General features: G+C 42.1%; 1 pseudogene; it reads left to right on the forward strand.

Moving 5' to 3' along the window:
• The first annotated feature begins 3,305 nt into the window (after positions 1-3,305).
• Positions 3,306-3,958, forward strand: LOC116699247 (BTB/POZ domain-containing protein KCTD6-like; annotated as a pseudogene).
• Positions 3,959-6,013: the final 2,055 nt, after the last annotated feature.

Genomic DNA, 6,013 nt, shown 5'->3' on the forward strand with positions numbered 1-6,013 from the left:
TGCTTGTGTCTTCCACCTTCCTGAGCAAACGCTGCTTTCACATCTTGGCCCACATTGCCCCTCCTCCCCCTCCTGTAATTCGTTGTTGTGTCGTCACGTGACTCACTGACACAACGCGCAGAGGAGCAGCAACTCGCCGGATACCGATACCATACGATACTTTTTACTAAAAAAATACTTTTGTGTAGGGGAATTATTAGTTATTAGGCACTGTAGAATGAATACAGCGAGTTGCTGCTCCTCTGCGCGTTGTGTCAGTGAGTCACGTGACGACACAACAACGAATTACAGGAGGGGGAGGAGGGGCAATGTGGGCCAAGATGTGAAAGCAGCGTTTGCTCAGGAAGGTGGAAGACACAAGCAAAGTATAGTGAACGTAGAGGAGAGTTATCTAAATTAAAATATCGATTCAATTACAGTTGTATCGATCAAATACCAATACCAGCGTTGGCCTCGATACTATCTGCACCGTTAAGTACCAACCGCAAGTCGCTGTTTCTGGACAAAAAAAGACAAAGAAGCAAAAAAAGCGAGCCGGTAAGGCTTTGTTTTAACGTATGGTACTTCCTGCTAGTCTAATTAAGATCCCGGCGTCAACCGTAGTAACATCAGTTAACGTAAACGGCTCGTGGACCGCTAGCTTTGTTAGCACGCTAGCTTGCAATTAAGGTGACCAGATTTCTCAGACAAAATCCGGGGACATTTTCAGCTCAGAAGCGTATTTACCTCCAAAACAAGTAATGTTTTTATTTTTGTAAAACTTAAAACGGGGACACTAGAGCTGTTCTTATTAGGGGAGAAGTGAAACAGACAGACTTTATTTCCTCCCCCCCAAGGTAGATCCTAGACCCACCCCTGCTGCTAATTCCTACTCCACTCCACTACACTTCAAGATAGAAAGTCCTAATATTCAAGATAAAAAAATCCATCCTTATACTTCAGATAAAAGTCTAATATTCAGATAAAAGTCCTAATGTTTCAAGATAAAAAGGCCTAATATTTCAAGATAAAAAGTCCTAATATTTCAAGATAAAAACTCCTAAAATTCAAGATAGAAAGTCTTAATATTTCAATAGAAAGTCCTAAATTTCAAGATAGAAAGTCCTTATAGTCCAATATTTCAAGATAGAAAGTCTCAATATTCATAACGTGTTTAATGTTTACTGAATACTGACAGCTTTTGCTTTACTGATCAAGGTGTTTCTGCAACTGCTCCTGAGAATCAGATACAACAACAAAAACTACTGAGCACATATTTTCCTTTGACAGTGATGCAGATTAAATATAATTGCGTTCGCTAAACGCACCAGACTCCATGTAAATAATCAGTGATTTAGCATCGTAAAACACGGCTTCTAAAACATCTCTGGCTCTGGCTGCCTGGGCTGGCGTGTGTTGGGTGTGCGATTATCGGCTACGTTTTTCCGTTTTTTCTTTCTTTATCCAATTTCGGTCTTTCAGTCACAGGGAAAACCGGGGACAGATCCAGCCGGGGACAGGTAGCCAAAATCGGGGACTGTCCCGGAAAACGGGGACGTTGGTCACCCTAAATAGCTAGCAGGCGATAAAACCCTTTCCGCTGTGGTACCGTACTCCATGTATTCAACGCACCGTAACGTTAACAATATCATACACATCCAAGCTGTATCACAACTGTTGACATCATTCATCTTTTAAAATATATTTTGATGGTTACTTTTTACCCTAGCTAGCCACTACACAAACATTAGCTAGCTGGCGTCACTAGCATTCACCACCTTAACGTATTTGAAGTCGCAGTGTGGCTAAAAAAACTGGGCATTTACAAAATGTGAATTAACTGGGTTATGTTCACTCAGCTAGCCAGTAGCGTCAGTGCAATTATGATTGTGTTATTTGCTGGTTACAGACACATGATGTCAAGTCATTCTTGACATTTGAAACAGCAGTTGACAACACGATTTAATTGTGCAGTTGTTCTGGAGCTGTCGATCAAATCACATCTTCGAGCAGATGGAGTTTGTCTGTTGTCATGGAAACAGATAATGTGTAATGATGATCAAAGTCTTAAACGGCTACAACAATGTACGCTTGTGAAAGTGTTTCGTCCAATACAGACGTTTTACCAGAAAGCTTATCATGATTTCAATCTAGAGTTTCAAAACTAAGTAAACACATTAAGAACTGGAATAACATTATCACAAGTGCTTGAATTCAGTATGTTCTTTTACGTGATCCTTCTAAGTAAACGGGTAACGTTAGATGTGATCCACCCTCTCACTCTCTTCACACACATACACACAGGTAGGCCATGCAAGCTTTCATGACACATATTTGACTGAGTTCACAGATAGTGTCAATTATAGTCTGATCAGGGTTTCAACAGGGGGTCCGCGACCTAGGGGGTCGCGCGAGGTACTGCATGGGGCTCGCGAAAGTTTGGTTGATTAGAACTTTTTTATATTCCCCCCCCTGCAATTTTTTCAATAATTGAAATGTCTTTAAATACACATTAAATTGAATTCAAAACACTGTATATAAACAAATAATGGAGCAGAAGATGTCTTTCAGTCATCAATGCACACATGCACTATAGGACAGTTTGATATAAACACCATTTTATACACATATATAATTAGGGGGTCCCGCTCCATCTGCCATCACAGTTTGGGGTCCTTGGTGGAAAACGTGAAGACCCCTGGTCTAGTACTTGGTTACAGCAGCAGCATGTTAATTTGATGTTTTTCACAGGTGAAATTGAATTAAGCCAAAGCGTATATGTTCCCTCTCTAATTTGGTCCTGACCAAGTGGGCATTGTTCCAAACTGGATAAAGGAGACGGGGCCATAGGGTAAGAGATGGATAGAACACTTGAATAGGAGTAGTGTCAGACGATTGTTTCTGATAAATAAAAAGTTACATTTCTGGCAACTAAAACTTATGCTGCTAATAAATTCCCTCTGTAAGTTTACCTTCATAAAGGCTGCAATGTTGGGATTTTATTGAAACTTTATAAGAGGTGTTATTTAACGTTTGATCATTTTGGAGTGTATTTTGTGGTGCTGATGAATGTATTGCACTACATATTCACTGGTAGTACTGGGGGAACAAAATGTTAACACTTTTAATATAATGCAACACACAGCACCACAAACTACATGATTTATTGTAGAGCCTTTGTAATAGACTCTTTATTTTGGCTAGGTTGGCAGCTGAAATTCAACTGTTCGTGTTATCTTTACAACTGCAGGATGCAATTGCTAACTTCCTTAACTTCACAAAACGTGATCTTATCCTCTCCTTGGTCCCTTTTTTTCCTGCCATAGATGAGTACTCCTGTACTGAATGTAGGAGGCACCTGTACACCACCGTTTATCCACCCTGCAGCGCTATCCAGACTCCATGCTGGGTGCCATGTCGGGGAGATTTCCCACAACTCGCGATCCCAAGGGAATTACTCATTGATCGCGAATGGGACACTGTCCGGTACATCCTGAATTCCTGCGGACGTCTGAGCTGACCCTACCCTTGAACTTCACAGAGACAGACCTCCTTGGAAAGAGGCGGAATTCTACCAGATCGACCTTGATCCAATGCCTTACGATCCCCAAGCACTGTACCTCCTGACATCTCGAGCAGGTCGTGGAGCTCTCCAACACTCGGAAACTGTCAAAATATTCACACCCAGTCGCGTTATCATCACACAGCTAACCATAATACGAAGGTTCACGGCCTGCTGAAAGTTTCTAACAACTCACCCAGTGGAACAAACGCATGATGGACACCAGCGACTGCCAGGTGTCATTCAACTTTGGACGTGTGACTATCACCAAGAGGTGTCCCTAAGGGTTCACCTCATGGACTATATCATGAAACAAGGCTTCACCATAGCAACACGCGTGTGCATCACATGAGTGAGCGTGCAAACGAGAACACGGTAGAGCATCACTGGACTTTCGTCGACCAGCTCACAGGTTGAAGATGGAGGGCATTTCTCAATACCATACCAAGTAAGCAAAGAACGGACTTGTGTTCTTGGGGAGAGCGTACTGCAGGCTGTACCTGGAAGACTGAACTCGCAAGTTCAGAAACACACAAAACGCTGTGACAGTTTTGAGACGAAGCTTTCTTCTGTTATTGCGAACACCCCCAGCAAAGAGGGCGCTTGCCACTTTATAGTTAGCTTTGATGTGTGTATTCATAATAAAGCATGGACGGTCACCCTACACCGCCTTGTTGTTTTGTTGTTCATCTTCCAGGTTTTCATTTAAAGTGCTATTGAGTATCAGGCCAATAACTATTAAATACCGACACAACGGGCGGGAAAAATACTTGTAACATTTTTCGGGATTCAATTTTATTGTGTGAACGGAGGTCAGTTGAAAACCCAAGAAACACAAAGCTAAAGCTAAATAATGTACCGCTTGAAATATACTCGCACTAAAAATATGTGTTTGCTTGAAGTAAACTCTCCATAAAATATATGTTTTGTCTGAAATACAACTCACAGGTGAAATATATATATAATATATATTATATATATATTATATATTATATATTATCTGCTTAAAGTGTGCCATGTAAACCCATTAAGACTTGTTTTGATGAAAGATGAACTACATATCAGAAACAGCATAAACTAAAAAACTTATATTCGGTAGGTGTGACCTTGGCAACTTTAAGTGTGCTAAGGGTCACTTCAGTACAGTGGAAACGGTCTGAACTGGTCATCTGTGTGGCAACTGGTGATAACGTAGTGGTGGAATTACCTGTTTTACAGAAGGGAGGGGGTTTTAGCCTTGACTTTTAGTATAATATGAGTTGATGTGGCCACTTTCTTCAGCGAAAGCATACCCACTTATCTAGTCTCTGATTTTGATACTCTTTGCTTTTAGGGCAGAAAGGAAGGGCTTTCTGTTTTTTGTACTTGTTTTTTTGATTATTCACTAAATAATAAAACCACCTGAGCTTGTTGTGAGCTAGGGGACAAAAGACTTGTATTCCTTGATTTTAGTCATTTAATTTCTCTCTCCCACACACAGCTTTTCGAGGGTAGAAGTTTCCCTCTCGTGAGGGCAGTTAAGACTCCTCTTTAACACACCTGGGCGAGTGCAGCCCGGCGGGGATCGACATTGACAGTAGACTCTGTTATCTCCTAGGGGAGTGCATTCCCATCCGCTCTGCCGGTCAGAGCCACCGAGCACTTAGCCTCTCTCGGACCGCGACCAACGAAGGCTAGCGGGCGTCCTGAGAAGGAGGGGACCTCCGGTGACCTGGGAGGAACGGTTCCTAACCGTGAGTACTAAAGAAAAATCATGTGTTGAAAGATCCCCTCGGGCAGTGCTTAAAATATACAGGGGGACAAGAGCAGTTAGTGGGGGACGTCTGGGGTAAAAATCTGAAAAGGCCTCTTGCCTCGCCTGGTTTCCTGATCCGGGGGGGCCCTTTAAACTTAGCAAGGTGTGTGTGTGTCTCTAGTAAAAAGAACTAAAAACTAATATATACTAAAAATAATAATTACTTATTCATTTTAAAAAGTGTTAAATTAGCGAATCACTGTGTGTGGGATCGAAAATCTAGCATTTATACATCAGGGAAGTATCAAAGTAACTCCTTTATATAGGCTCAACCATCGCCCCGCTGATAGTAACGGGTGTTATTATACGGGAAGAAGCGGCATAGTAGGGACGGGTTACTGAGGGGAAGGAGTATAAAAGGAGTAGCCCCAACCAAACCGAGAGCGATACGAACATCACCGTAACTGTCCACACCGTCGACAAATTGAAAGCAGAAAAGAAATGTAAAATGGTTTGAAAAGTATAGATATGGGTACAAGTCACTGCCGCGGTATACGTTACCGAGAAGCAGAAGAGGAGCCTGGGAGGGAGGAGCAGGCCAGGATGAGGAGGACAGATATGATATATAACAGCGGTAAAATGGTTTAAAATATCTTAATTGTGGACCTGGTTTTGCTGCAGTGTCGTGTCTAAATGTGAGGCGCCAGAGTGGTCTGTCTAGAACGTTGGGGGCAACG

This window comes from Etheostoma spectabile, chromosome 12, assembly GCF_008692095.1.
Source record: "Etheostoma spectabile isolate EspeVRDwgs_2016 chromosome 12, UIUC_Espe_1.0, whole genome shotgun sequence".
Lineage (NCBI taxonomy): Eukaryota > Metazoa > Chordata > Actinopteri > Perciformes > Percidae > Etheostoma > Etheostoma spectabile.